Below are 15,974 nucleotides of genomic sequence, written 5' to 3'. Positions count from 1 at the left end.
TACAAATTAACATCACTTATCGGAAAATACACCTACTTTACCTGTTTTTGGATTTTACCAAGTACCGTTAAAATAAAATTAGCGCGATCCATTAATATCCATTAATATCTTGTTCGACATACTTTGTAAAATATTTAACGTGTTTTTATCGATAAATCAGTTCACTTGAAATATAATTGGCTCAAAATTTGGCTAACGCATTTACATTAGGAGGCATGGAAGTTTCAGGACGAAAAGCTAGTGTGAAAAATTCTACTGGACAGTTCTGTCAAATTTGCTATAGTAATGGACGACGACTATTAGCATTTGAATACTGTCAATAAGTGTAAGGTACACCTATGCGACAGATGTTCTGAATACCACAGAAAAGAAAACCGCTCAAGCACCCATGTTGTGGACAGACATTCTTCGTTTACTGCAAACGACCCATTACCGCCTTGTTCCAAACACGAAAATGAAGAAATTAAATTTTATTGTCGCGCACACGAGGTATTAAATTTTGTTACGAGAGCTGTTCAAAAATAATGTAGATTTTTGCTGTCAAATGTTGCATATTGTTAAAATAATAATGTGACATATATCGTTGTAATTCGGAATCTTTCTGTAATTTGGTCATACATTTTTGTAACATTTTTGCTGATAGGCGAAGCTCGTCGAACGTTTTCATCACCATAACTAGGCATAACCGGCGCAGTTGCCTTTTGACCTGTCGTGATTTGAATTCGATCGCTAATGTTCGCACTAATAATACTCTTGTTTGCCTAAAAATATCCCCAAAGTGCAGCAACACGTCAGGGCGACATGCACCTAGAGTATGGCGTCATTCCGATGTGGGAGGCGGAGGAAAACAACGATTAAACAAAGTGAGTGTTACTGTTTATAATGCATGTAATGTCGTCATCGACTCCCACGGATACTAAGACAATTGCTTAGTTATGGAGATTTTTGGTGGACAGCAACTGAAATTCATAAACTAACGCAGCAGATGCCGCAACAATATTCTGAACATGACCTGGACGTTGACGCTATGACCTATAAGAAAACAAATGAGGGTAAACTGATCAAATTGAAATCGGAATTGGACGATCTTCAGTCGGATACCCTAGAAACTGACATTTTGATAAGCAAACTGAAAAGGGACAAGAAATACAACTCGCTCTTCGTTGAAGGAAAACGTGCAGCGAAATGTATTTTAGATTACCATGAGAGAATATACGAGATATCGACAAGATATTGTATCAAGGACATTATATACATTCCAACAACAAAATTAGATACCATCCTTACAAGAGAAAACATGTTTGGGACTTTAGCAGAGCTGGACAATGAATTAGGTCTTTGCAATGCTACAGAATATTTGGAAAGTAGAGAACTTGTTCGGACAAAAAAACGTGTTATGCTACAGGTCTTGCATTCTTATCGACTGAACAGCTGTCTGTTGCTGACAAAGCAAACAAAAAAATGAAAATAGTAGATGTTAGCTACGACAAAACAATTTCAAAATTTAGACATAAAACGCCCGAGGTCACCATTTCATACAAAAAAAAAACCATTTTCCAGAGAGAGAACCCCTTGACTCCCCTAAAATAAGGGAAGCACCCCACTAGTATCTCAAAATTTAGACCAAACAATTCACTAAAGCCCAATGAGGGGAGTACCCTCTCCAGTACCTCATAATTTAGACCAAAAAAATGCAGCAGAGGCAACCATTTTATACCTGTATTTCAAAATTCTCCAGGAGGAGAACCCCCTGACCCCCTTACAATTAAAGGCACACACCCTCCGATACATCAAACTTTAGGCCACAAATTGCACTATAGTCCAGCATTACATATCAAAAACTTTCAGGGATTTCCCTTAGTATGGAAAAAGGCCCCCTTCCCCAACCCTCCCGTACATACCCCTCTCGGCACTATGCATCACGCCGGTGACGCCTTTGTTCTTAACCGGGCTTGGAGTTGTTTCATCATCTGCAGTGCAACATTGTGTTTGTTTGCATTATTACGTCTCCTGTAATCGAGAAATACACTATAAACAGGAATGTCTAATAAGCGTGTCGTCGTTTGACCTCTAATGAACAAAGAGGAACTATCAAAGTATTCGATTTTTATCAAGTTTTACTTTCAAAAATACTGCATGAATCCGCTACATGAATGTAGTACTTCCTTTACAACAGTAGAGTCATCTTACATCCGGGTGTTAGATAGATTTGTCCAGCTCTGGTCAATACACCGGTAACATCCGTTCAGTATGCAAGAGGAAGAAATTCAAGCAGTCGGCAATAAATGGAATGTATGTAATGCTTGTAATATGAGTCAAAACCAAAGAACATTACTAATGTTAAACAGTTTGACCTTTTACCAATAAGTTTATTCCCTAATTCCACTCGACCAAAATCAAATGCACTTGCCCTATGTTAAGCTAAAAACATTACTATAAAAAAACAATCAAGAATGTTTAAATATAGATTTTTCGTGTTATACTTCACAAAGATACATTAACATTTCACATTGTCACTTAAAATGTGCATCATAAAACTTTTTATTATATACCTAACTATAAATAGTAACAATAACGACGTTATAAACGGTCATTACGGCCACTATTAACGGATCCACAATGGCGCCTCACGCGCCATAATTTTAATGGCTCCGGGTAAACGGAACGTCGGCACGTTCTGACGTTGTTGTCATGAATCAACGTCAATATGGCAGGTAAAATTGTGCTGAATTATTTTTAGATCGACTGTCAAATAATGACGGCATTGTTGATGAAAAAAGAAATACAAATGATGCTTATTATTTGTGGAAAATTTGTAAAATAAAAACACCAATATAAATACGAAGCGAAAGTTTGTAATAAAAAGAAAAGTAAACGGCTGGTGTGTGTCATCCAGCAATAATGGCACACTTAGGTTCAAACTCCTCCAAACTTTAGGATAAAATAGCAACACTCCTCTCAATTTCATGATTAAAATCACAACTCTCCAACTTCACAATGAACTTTATTTCTAAAACAATTAGTAAGATATATAACATTGTCTTTGTTTGAATAGTTCATATATCGTTTCTTTATCAGCTTTTAACAGCATTTGGTGGAAAATATATAATAATTTCACGAATTTTTGCTGTGTTATCAATATTAATCGCTATAATCGGTGCTCAGGCTTTTTTGTTTCGATTTATTGACTTGGAAAATTGTGCTGATCAAAATCCCAATTTCGTCATGGTTATGCAAAGGGGTCGCATTTGGACTGAAAATTTGTAAGTGTACATATATATTGTTTTCATGAATATGTTATGACCCATGGTACATTATATCGTTTACATATGTATAGTTTATAAGATATGAATGTTTATAATTGAAAGTCTATGTTACGGTCGATGACAAAAAGCGATACACTCGGCAGAGAGAGATATAACAGTGGTTCCGGCTCCTGTGACCTTGACCTTTGGCCCTAAAATCAATAGAGGTCATCTACTCTACATGTCCATTCATCTTATTAAGTTTCAGCGTTCTGGGTTAAGTGGTTCTCAAGTTATTGATTGGAAAGAGTTTTCTATGTTCAGCCCCCTGTGACCTTGACCTTTGATAAAGTGACACAAAAACAATAGGGGCCATGCACCTACTCTGTAAGTCCTATCACCCTATGAAGTTTGAAGGTTCTAGTTCAAATGGTTCTCAAGTTGTTGACCAGAAATGGATTTCCATTTTCTGTCCGCTGTAACCTCGACCTTTAATAGACAGACCCCAACAAAATAGAAGTCATCTACTGTGCATGTCCAATCATTCTATGAATTTTCAACATTCTGGGTCAAGTGGTTCTCAAGTTGCTGTCCGAAATTAATATTACATGACCAGGCTCCTGTGGCCTTGACCTTAAAGGTGACCTCAAAATCGGTAGTGGTCGTTTACTCTGCATGACCAATCATCTTATGAAGTTTCAATATTCTGGGTCAAGTGGTTCTCAAGTTACAGACCAGAAACTGTTTTCCATGTTCAGGCCCCTTTGACCTTGACCTTTAACAGAGTAACCCCAAAATCGATAGTGGTCATTTACTCTGCATTATCAATCATCCTGTGAAGTTTCAACATTCTGGGTCAAGTGGTTCTCAAGTAACTGACCAGAACGGTTTTCCATGTTCAGGCCCCTGTGACCTTGACCTTAAACAGAGTGACCCTAAAATCAATAGGGGCCATCTACTTTGCATGACCAATCATCCTTTGAAGTTTCAACATTCTGGGTCAAGTGATTCTCAAGTTTTTGATCGGAAATGGTTTTCAATGTTCAGGCCCTGTGACCTTGACCTTTGACAGAGTGACCCCAAAATCGATAGGGGTCATCTACCCTGCATGACCTATCATTCTAAGTTTCAACATTCTGGGTCAAGTGGTTCTCAAGTTATTAATCGGAAATGATTTTCAATGTTCTTGACCTTTGATGGAGTGACCCCAAACACAATAGGGGTCGTCTACTCCAGCAGCCCTACCACCCTACGAAGTTTGAAGGTTCTAGATCAAATGGTTCTCTTTTTATTGATCGGAAATGAAGTGTGACGTACGGACAGACGGACGGACAGACAGGGCAAAACCAATATGTTTCCCCCAGTGCGGGGGCGAAGGGGGAAAGAGAGACATAATAATGCTCTTCATGACAAAGGATCTCTGATAAAAGATAAAACAAATAGAAGACTATTGTTTTCTGTATTCTATAAGAATTATACATGATGGCAACAACTGAGATGAAGATTGGACAAAATATCAAATAGATAAATAAAAGGATGTACATGTATATGCCTAGAATAAATGGAACAAAATAGATAAAGAGATAAACAAAGTAAATAAAAATGTGTAAAATAGACGAAAACAGCGAAACAACAATGTATGAAACATGAAATAGACCCCACGCTCCGCACTTTTCATAATGGCAAAAACTGAATCTAAGAGATATCTATATAAACAGGAAACTAAATGTAAAAACCCTTATCGTTTATCTTGATGATTTCTACGACAAGCTAGAAACTGGGTTATGTGGAGTCAAAAACTATGTCACCAGGTCAATCAAAGGAAAAGTTGTTAACGCCCTAGAATCCACATTTATGATCCTATCTTCATGAATCTTGAATGTTTATCTTGATGATCAGGTTTAAATCTGGGCCAGATGGAATCAAAAACTAGGTCACCCGGTCAAATTAAATGCAAAGTTTGTTAACACTTTTGAGGATTTATGACCCTATTTTCATGAAACTTGGTCAGAATAGATGATTTCTAGGCCAGGTTTGAAACTGAGTCATGTGGGGTAAAAAACTAGGTCACCCGCCGAAAGCAAAGGGAAAGCTTGTTAACATTCTAGAGGCCATATTTATTATTCTATCTTCATGGAACTTAGTAAGAATGATTATCTTGATATTTCCATGGCCATGTTCGAAACAAACTGGGTCATGTGGGTCAAAAACAAGGTCACAACTCAAACCAAAGGAAAAGCTTGTTAACACTGCATTTTTCTATGGCCCGGAAATGTTCGGAACCCTTCGTAAGTACACGATTCCGGATTTGTCTTTCCGTTAGATCTCCGTTTATTATTTTTAGCAATGGATAATTGCTTTCAGAAGTTATCGCTCTTTATCATACACCCGTATATTTCGGGTGTAATACAGGTGGCGCTGAGGTCGGAAAATAGGTTTTCCCAGGCAGTCAATTTGCAGGTAGAAAAAAGTTAGAAATTGTCAGACTGGATTTCCAGGCTATGTATGGACTACAGAGTCTTATAAATGGCAAATATTGTTAATGGATTTTAAGAAAGCATACAAATACATGATAATGTTTCTTTCAAATATCTGTGTTTAGTTGAAATCTGCTGAACCGAAGGAAGACGGTCTCCGGCCAGCTTGCGAAAAGTAAAAGAAACTGGCATCTGCTACCTAATGTACCGATTGGGATCCAGTATTCGGACAGGTCTAGTTTCCAGCACATATAATAACAGATTGCTTAGGTGTTATTTTCGCTATCAATTCAGTCCGAATCATTCGGAATCGGATGTTTGTTCTTCGTGATTATGTTTCACAAAACTTGTATTTACGTTAGATTTTACGACGAAACCTTCACAACACTTGTATGTACGTTAAATTGTACGACTAAACCTTCAAAAAACGTGTATGTATGTTAAATTTTACGACGAAACCTCGCCTATGTTTACAAAAATCTGCATCAATGGGGCATGGGAATATCATTGTGTTTGTTCAATATTTTTACTTGTTGAGGCAACTAGCGGGGAAGAAAAAAGAAAAAAGAATTCAACTGTATATTCCATTTGTATAGATAAAGGTTATTTTAATTTCATGGTATCAATTACATTGAATTTGAATTATCAAGAATTTGTTTAATACAAAATTCAAGTTATTCAGAGCAGGCTTCACTTGCTTTGGTACCGTAGCTGCTTTTTAAAGTCAGGTTATTTTAAATGTGTATTGTTGGAAATGATAAAGAGATGAATAAAATATCTAAATTACCACTTATTGCGATCTCAAAATAACAGCAGTTCACAGGTAAAATATTTGTCCGGATACTGGTTTAGCTCATGTTACTATTTTTTATTCCAAGTGGTGCTAGTTACATTTTCGGATGAAGTAGGAACTGAGGTCTTGCGGTGTGAGTTCACTTGTGTCAAATATTTTCTAAGAAAATAAAAACGAAAGAAAAATATGAAAAGTTGTCCGGTTACTAGATCCAAGCCAGGATTTTAACTAATCCATCAAAATCTGTACCTACAAGTCTCAACAAGATATCTGCACAGTAAGACATCTATCTCTATTGGTAACTCCATTTTGGTGGTAAAATAACTATGGTTGTTAGTTTTTGACTCACTAAAATTTGTTATATGCTTTTGTCTTGCAGCAGGCAGAGAAGGCTTTCGTTGACTGTTAAGGGCCCGAAAATAAAAAAATAAAAGCTCAAACAAATAAACGTAAGAAACAACAATATTTACATCCTCTACCAGTTTATTAAATATCAATTCCTATTTTAGACAAACAGTTTTATAATGTTTACTTACTCATTTTTCTTAACTAGAGACAATCGCCGTTAACACGGCATTTAAAGATATATTATGTTTAACAGGAGCTGAAATTAGCTCGAATGCACGTGTGTTTTATAACAAAAATCAACATGTTTGGTCCTAAATTGTATAAGACTTTTGAATGAAATTTCTTAGAATCTGACAAACATAACAATATAAAACAAAACAAAGTGTGGATAAAGAAAGTATAATTTGGAACTTCTATCTGTGCATTTTACTATGGTATCGTCAATGTTAGAGAAATAAAATTCTTCGTTTAAAATATTAAATACAAATGTTTGGAAGTATGCCCTGGTTATGGATATTAAAGATATTGACATATACCAATAACAACGTTCTGTTGTTAAGTACTTGAATCCTAAAATAATCTTCTCCAAAAATGTCATGTCTATAAAAAAAGACTTTTTTTAAACTTGCCTTTCAGTTTACTAAGTATGCCATATAAATAGGATTTTACATTAATTTTATCATTAGATAAAGCACAAGTCTAGAATCTAATGCTAGTAATGATAATGTAGTCATGAAACAATATCTATGAAAGTAACATAAATTGTTCAGTATTTTCCCATAAATATAAAAAGTGATCATGAAAACGCTGCCGGCTAATGCATGCTTTCTGCAGATATAATCATTTTCAGTTATAAATAACGAACTATTGTCTATAGGAAGAAGAAATTAGTAGGTAGTACTATCAATGAATAATAAGCGTGTTAGATACTTCTAAAATAAAATAAAAAAATATAATGTGAAAAGTAATCTGTACATGTAAAAATTGAACGTAGATATAATATATACTTTATATCATTACAACACAAGGTTTGTACAACACTTAAAAAGTGAATGACAGAAGAAAAATTATAAATAGATGTTATTTGGAGGTTTCATAAACATGGAATTAAGAGTATCGATACCAGAATATTTTCTTCCAAACTGAAACATACTAAACAGATACGGTTTCATTTGCATTGAGTATGCGTCATGAATAATCACGTGTTAACTTCCTGAAATACTTTGAAATGAAAACTGCTTCCTGAATAAAATTTCAGCCACCTGGATTTCAAACTCGCCGGAACATCATTTTAACGGCTTTAAGCGAATTAAAATATTTAAACGACCTATAGGTCATTCCGCCTTCTTTAAAGGCTCGCACTGTTCCTGGTGTTACATATTCTCCATTCAGATTGGCGTAGGCGCAATTGTAATACCACCATCCACCATGGCAAAGGACAGCGCAGTTGTGAGAAGATGTACCATCACGGTCAGCGTCGTAAGTTGAAAAATGGTCACCATTATTATATGACAACCCCTCGTTATCACCTATTGTTACAAAGGGAAGAAAGAACGGATGATAAATATGAATCATAGCTAAACACATTTGAAATGTGTAAATAAACGATGCAAAGATGTATATAAATTGAGAAGCCTATGATGCGAATTATATCAGAGTCGCTACATATAAAACTAAAGCAGAAATGTATACTAATAAAACATGTACCGATATGAGAGTTTTATTTACACCTATATGTAAATCAACATATGTGTGCGAATGAACAAACTGCTCACAAATATAACTTAAAATAATCAAGTTACCAAAGCGAAAACCAAAGTTTATTTTAAAAAAAACTTGAACATGTGTAATGCATCATTTCGATGGCTCGAAAGCTTTAAATAAGGATGATTTTGAATTAATAAGGTGTCATAAACGTGGTCCCTCGGACTTCTGATTGAAAGTCCTACAAGAGTTTTGAGCTTGCTTTGGTTTTTCACTGCTAATAGTTATATTAGGTAAAAAAATACACAGGTCAGAACTGATACAGTCCATTTTACCTCTCTACCACAACTCCCTCATAACAACAACCAAAGGCTGTTGTTGTAGAGAGGGAACACTGTGTGTTGATAGACAACATAAATATGTACTATGACAAAATGTTTCGAATGATGGTACATGTATGTATTTGGTGCAGTATAATGTATATATTGTATATTTTTCTTTTAGTGTAAGATCGAAGTATACTTTACTTAATGAAAGGAGGTGTAATAAATTTTCATGACTGGTGTAACCGTAAATGAAAATGTAAAACTGAAATATACAAATTTTATCTTATATGTATAATAAACAAACTGTTTCTGTAGTGCATGTGTTGTAAATAGTTTTAAAGCAGGTTATCCATACATCTTGCTCGACAATTTCATAGTGTTCATGAAAGAAGTTATTAAATAATTGTAATATATTTATATTTCTGTGTTACGTTTTAAGGTGAATACATTTTACGTTCGTGAAGTTTTTAATAACTTTGCCTTCATAGAAGAATATTTTATAACAGGTATCGATTATTTATAATAAATTTTCCTTCTAATTCCATAACCATGAAGAAAATACTTGATATTTTTGCTCTGAGCATACCAGATATTTTTCATGTTTTTATTTCAGTAATCCATTGTTAAGAATTTTATACACAGGAAAAGTGTTTGAAATCATCAAAAGAGCATGTCATTTGCCAACAAGACAATGTAAAATCAAAAGAAGCGAAGAAAATACCTGCTGTACCCGTTCCAGGATCAATGTGGAGTGTATACTTTGGGGCTTTATCAAGGTAGAAGTTCTGGAAAGTTTCATAAGCAGTTGTGCCATCAGCCGCCGTTAGATCCAGTCTTAATTCAGTTTTACCTTGAGATGTCATTTCCTGGACACTTTTAAGACCTACATGATGAAAACATTACTGTCATTTTGTAAAATGAGTTCTTTAAATAGCTGTTGCATTTTCTGTTACAAGCAATGTCTGTAATAGGTTCTTTTATCGTTTTACAGATCATTAGAGTCATTTTCACACTACTTATCTGTAAAACCATTCACCATGAGAAATAGTCAAAAGATATTATTCTATGAAATATCTTCTAATAATTAGATCGGTAAAAAATATCAATTTATCAAGTTTCTATGTAGCCTACCCGCAGTGTCAAAGTCAAAATAATGTTTTGAACAATAGCTCAACAAAAGTAAACTTTGTTATCGGTAGGCTAGCAAAATTTGTTTGTTTGCTCTTGGTTTAATGCCGTTTTTCAACAGTATTTCAGTTATGTAGGCAGTAAACCTAATCTGTGTTCCTTGATTCTGTACCAGTACAAACCAGTTCTCCGCAATTACTGCCAACCTCCCCTCATGAATCAGAGGTGGAGGACGAATGATTGCAGACACAATGTATTCTATCAAATCGGCACAGAGAACATACACCCCGCCCCGGGATGGAACTCATGACCCCGCGATCCGTAGACCTGCCTTCTGCCCATTGAGCTAGGCGGGCGGGCTTGCTAGCAAAATATCAATATGTTAAAATTAGATACAGTATAATTTATAATCATGTATATCCTGCTCACTTAAAAATGTTACTAACATTTTGATCAGAAAACAACTAAACAAGAAGAATTCTACAATAATATTGGATCTGTAATGACAATCGACAATTTGGTATTCTCCGTAAATGTATGTGATTTCATCATTTTCCAATTTTTACGGAAAGCCATGTACGCGTTGAACTCTGTGAACGTGCGGAGAATGCCGATGTTTAACGAAAGTATTCAGTCACATAGAAATATGTGTCTACTACCCTAAAACGACTGAAAGCTGACGTTTGAAATGTTCCTGTATAATTGAGAAGAATTTGCAAAACAGCAAAATGATTAGAAATTAAAATTAACGAAAAATGTATATATATGTATATAACAGTATTTAAACTAGGTATCGTATAGGGAGTGGACGCGTGATGACAGTCTGTAATTTCCGTGAGATCACGTGTTCTTGTTCGGTTTTACATTCTTCGTACATAAATATAGCTCAACGCGCACATAAAATCTGAAGATTGCCGAAAAAAGCTGACAGAGATTTTCTGTTAGTCATAATGAATCTACTGCTTATTTATATATTTTCGGAAATTTTACCGAAAGATTCATAGCATAAAGTAATGGATTATTTAGGATGTTTATACCCCACCATTAAAATGGAGGGGAATTATATAGCGCTACGAACCCCCTGTCTCTGAATGTGTGTGTTTTCATGTGTGTAAAGGTCACATTTCGAGACCTCATATTGCATATTTTTTTCTTATTTAGACTGTAACTGATGTAAACATAGATGGATATATCTAAACGTTTGGCAAAATCTTTAACATAGCGTTGTAATGTTTCGCGTTTGCTCTAAGGTAAATGTCACTCTGTGGGGTCAAAGACTTTATGTCATTTTTCTTTTTCTTGTCCGTACTTTAACATTTGATGCATGGATAGGTTGGTCATGTCTATAACTTCTTGATACACATAGATATTCAAATAACTTGGCGTAAACATTCAGTTCAGTTAGGTGACATGTTCCTTACAAGACATATAGCCCTTGCTTAAAGGTAAAAGTCACACAAATGGGGTTTATTCTTAATATTCTGTTGTCAAAGTGTCATTACTCACAGGAAACAAACAAATGTGTCTTACCAAACGTATCAGGGGCATCCGAAATTTCAGTTTATTTTCTAACCCATTTCACTACAATCTCACAAATATCATATATAGTATAAGGTGCATTCGACATTTCAGTTTATTTTCTAACCTGTTTCACTATAATCTCACAAACGTTATATATAGAATGAGGGGTATCCGACATTTCAGTTTATTTTCTAACCTATTTATCTACAATCTCACACATGTTAAATACAGCATGAGGGGCATCCGACATTTCAGTTTATTTTCTAACCTATTTCACTACAATCTTACAAACGTTACATACAGCATGAAGGGCATCCGACATTTCAGTTTATTTTCTAACCTATTTCACTACAATCTTACACACGTAATATATATTATGAGGGTTATCCGACATTTCAGTTTATTTTCTAACCTATTTCACTACAATCTCACAAAGATTATATATAGCATGAGGGGCATCCGACATTTCAGTTTATTTTCTAACCTATTTCACTACAATCTCACACACGTTATATATAGTTTGAGGGGCATCCGGCATTTCAGTTTATTTTCTAACCTTTTTCACTACAATCTTACACACGTAATATATAGTATGAGCGGCATTCAACATTTCAGTTTATTTTCTAACCTATTTCACTAAAATGTCACAACCGTTATATAGAGTACCATATAACGGGTTTTTTTTTACAGGTGGGAAAATTCTGCGATTCTGCAGTCTCTCGGTATATTCGCAAAAAAAAATTCGAGCAGATATTTTGCCCAGAAAAAATTTAAATCGCATTTTTTCACCAACTCGCACACTATGTTACCAGAGGTAATCCGAAGTTCACTATGGGATGGCCTATTTATTGGATATTACCGCTGTCGTTTATCAGTTACCAATAATGGTATAATTGAGTGTGATGGTCAAACAAATTCCTAACTGTTATGTTTTTTCATGTTATAGCAGTTTGCTAACATATACATTTTCAATTCTAATTATATCTTACAATGTATTCATTCAAAACAGAGTTTTTTTTACAGCAGTTACCGGCCGGTAATTTAGTTTCTTTGTTTTTCACGCGCTAGTAATTCTCACATCGACGCATCATACGGGATATTACTTTGCATTGAAAACGGAGAAATCTCACTTTCTTTCATGTTAAAACGCAGAGATAAAACATGCAGAAATTTATTCCACAATTTCTGTGACCAATAGAATGTTATATAGAGTATACATATGTGTACATATGTAGATGGCTTCTCTAAAAGAGATAAAGATTACCTAGCCAAAACTCTGTTTCCAAATTTCCGAACCCTGTCTCATATTCCGTAAAGTTTCTGTAGAAATCAACTGACCCGTCAAAGCGATATTGGAAAACCTGTAAATTTGAAGAAAGAAAAACATATTTGTAGGTTTCCGATTTATTTCAATCACACATTTCACAACATTTAAGCAAATTTATTAAATATCTGCTTGCATGTACACCTATATAAAAATTAAACAATCATTTGCGGGTTAAAAAATAAGTTGCAATATAATCCCTCATCAGATAAAATCGCTTTCCTTTTGGTTGTTTAATAAATTTCTTTCCAGCACTGAAGCAATAATGTTTGTCACCGCCTTTTTTATTGTCTGCCGTCCTTCACAATTCATGTCCGGTCCATAACTCTGTCATCTGAGGAGAGCTTTTAAAATTTGGCACAAATGTTACCCATAATGTGACAAAGTGTCACGCGCAAGACCCAGCGCCAGTTTACAAAGAACAACGGTAACGATGCAAATCAACGTTTATTCATTTTATTGGCAAAGAAATGTAAATCAACCCTTTTCTATTACAAATGGAGGAGATAAGCAAAGGGCGACAACCCTTGCAAGATAAAGCTAACGTCAGTACACCTTATACAGGTTCTTCATTTGTCTGGCACAAATGTTTTCTGTAATGAGACCCCTAGCTACAAGATCAAGGTGACACTAAGCGGTCAAACTTAACACGGTCTGTTTTGTGTTACTCATTAAAGGATTTTGAAATTATTTGACACAAATATTTCCAAAATTAAAGGACTTAATTGATATATTTGAAAGCCGTGACTCGGCTTAGTCTTTTAGTTGATTCAACTGGAGCGTGAACTTGATATACCAAATGCACGAATACTAGGGTTAGTGACCAACTTGCTGAAGTATCTGTCCCTTTTAGGTATAGTGTGGCTGGGATTGTCCATGCTGTGTGAATCTTAGATGAATTTTGCTTGAAAACGGGGGGGAAAATCTACTTTCTTTTTAAAAACCGGAAAAAAAAGGGGCGTTTTTTTTTAAAATTTTCCCGTAAAAAATGTTTAAAAAATTTAATATTTTAAAAATGAAAATTTTTAAATGGCTTTTAAAAAATAAAATTCCAAAAGGACCCAAAATTTTCTGTTTTTTCCAAAAATTTTTCAAACCCTTTTCCTTTTCATTTCCTTTAAATTTCTGAAAAATAATGACCCGAAAACGAATTTTGGGAAATGTAAATTTGAAGGCCTTATTTGAAAAGGGGTTTGTTTTTTTAAAACACACATTTCAACAACAAAAAAAAAATTTTATTAAAAACCCCCCGCCGCACCCCTATAAAAAAAAACCCAATCACCCAAAAAAAACCCAAATAATCCCACACAGTAAAACCTTTCCTTTTTTAAAAAAAACCACAAACAAAAAGGAAAAAGTTTTTTACCCCCCACAATTTTTCCCCCCAAACCCAAACACATAAACCCCCCAAAAAAAAACCAAAAACCCAAAGAAAATTTTCCCACCCAAAACCAACCCCCAAACCAAAAACAAACCAAACCCCCACCCCCCAACTTTTTTTAAATTTTTAACCCCCCAAAAAAAAATCAACCCTTTTTCAAATTACAAAAAAAACAAACAAAAACCCTTCAAAAAAAAACAACTCAAAACACAAAAACCCTTTTAAACCCTCCAAAAAAAACCCCAAATAAACCCAAAAAACCACAAAAAAAAACCTAAGGGACCCCAAAACTTCAAATTAAAACCCCTTAAAAATTACACAAAAAAAAAAACCCCCAAATTTTTCCCAAAAAAAAACCCCAAATTTAAAAAAAAACCGGGACCCTTTATCAAATACAACCCCCCCCCAAAAAACCCCAAAAAAAACCAAAAAAACACAAAACAAGGGTTTTAACCAAAAAAACCAAACGCCCCCAAAAAGGGCAAATTCCATCAAACAAAATTTTGGGGTTCAAAAAAGAAAAATCCCCCAATAAGTTTAAATTTAAAACTTTTTAAAAACCAAAACCCTTTAAAACAACAATAAAAGACCAAACCCAACCCCAACCCAACAAAAAAACAAAACCCCCCAAAAACCCCCAACCCCCCAAAATTACCCAACTCCCCCCCCCCCAAACCCCCCCAAAAACCCCTTAAAAAAACCACCAAAATCCAAAAACCCAAAAACCAACCAACCCCCAAACAAGTAACCCAAAAATTTCCCCCAAATTAAAACCCCCTAAACCCCAAGGCCAAAAAAACAAAACTTTTTTCAAAAAAAGGGAACCCCCTTCAAACAAAAAAAATTCACAAAAACCAAACTTTTAAACAAAAAAAACAAAAAACAACAACAAAAAAACCACCACACAACCAAAAATTTTTTAACCTTATTCCAACAAATCCCCAAAACCCACCCACCCACCAAACACATACACCACAAAAAAGGGGGGAAAAGAACCCAAAAAAACCCAACCAAATTTAAAATTTTTTAAAATCACTAAAAAAAAAAAAAAAACCCAAAAACCCCCTTAAAAAAAAAAAAAAAAAGGGTTTTAAAAAAAAATTTTTCCCCCAAAAAACCCAAAAAAACCCCCAAACCATATAATAAAAACACCAAATCAACCCACCCCAACAAAAAATTTAAAACCCCCAAAAAACAACAAAAACCCCAAAAAAACCCCCCCCAAAAAAACAAAAAAATTTTAACAAAACCAAAAACCCCAAAACCCCTCTGAAATAGAGCTTTTTTCTTTAATTTTGTAATAGATTTGGGGTTAAAAATTTAATAAGGCGTTGTTAAAAAACTGTAATAAGACGGTTTATAAAATCTGAAAATTGGGGGGGTTTTTTTTTTAATCGTAATAGAGCGGGTTTATAATCTGTAAAAAAAGGGCGTTGTTATAAAAACTGTAATAAGGAAATTTTTTTAAAATAATCTGTAAAGGGCGTTGTTTTTTAAATCGTAACAGGGGCTTTCGTTAAAAATTCTATCATAGGGCTTTTGTTATAAAATCGGTAAAAGGCTTTTGTTATAAAATTTTCTGTAAAAACGACGTTTATATAATCTGAAAAAGGGGCTTTGAAAATAAAATATGCCCATAGGGCGTTTTTATTTTCTGTCAAAAGGGTGTTTTTAAAAAATCTCCCCTGGGGCGTTGTTATATAATCTGTAAAAAGGGCTTTGGGTTA

General features: G+C 34.5%; 1 long non-coding RNA gene across 1 annotated transcript; it reads right to left on the bottom strand.

Annotated features, from left to right (window-relative positions):
- Nucleotides 1-4,690: 4,690 nt before the first annotated feature.
- On the bottom strand, nt 4,691-12,923 carry LOC123542803 (uncharacterized). The gene is made up of 3 exons (XR_008369564.1): nt 12,807-12,923; nt 9,615-9,776; nt 4,691-8,392 (listed from the first exon to the last, which is right to left on the bottom strand). It is a non-coding gene; the product is annotated as an uncharacterized LOC123542803 (long non-coding RNA).
- Between the last annotated feature and the right edge of the window lie 3,051 nt (nt 12,924-15,974).

Source organism: Mercenaria mercenaria, unplaced genomic scaffold, assembly GCF_021730395.1.
Source record: "Mercenaria mercenaria strain notata unplaced genomic scaffold, MADL_Memer_1 contig_4880, whole genome shotgun sequence".
In the NCBI taxonomy this organism is placed as follows: domain Eukaryota; kingdom Metazoa; phylum Mollusca; class Bivalvia; order Venerida; family Veneridae; genus Mercenaria; species Mercenaria mercenaria.
Note: the sequence above shows the minus strand (reverse complement) of the source record. Positions and strands in the feature narration are given on the sequence as shown.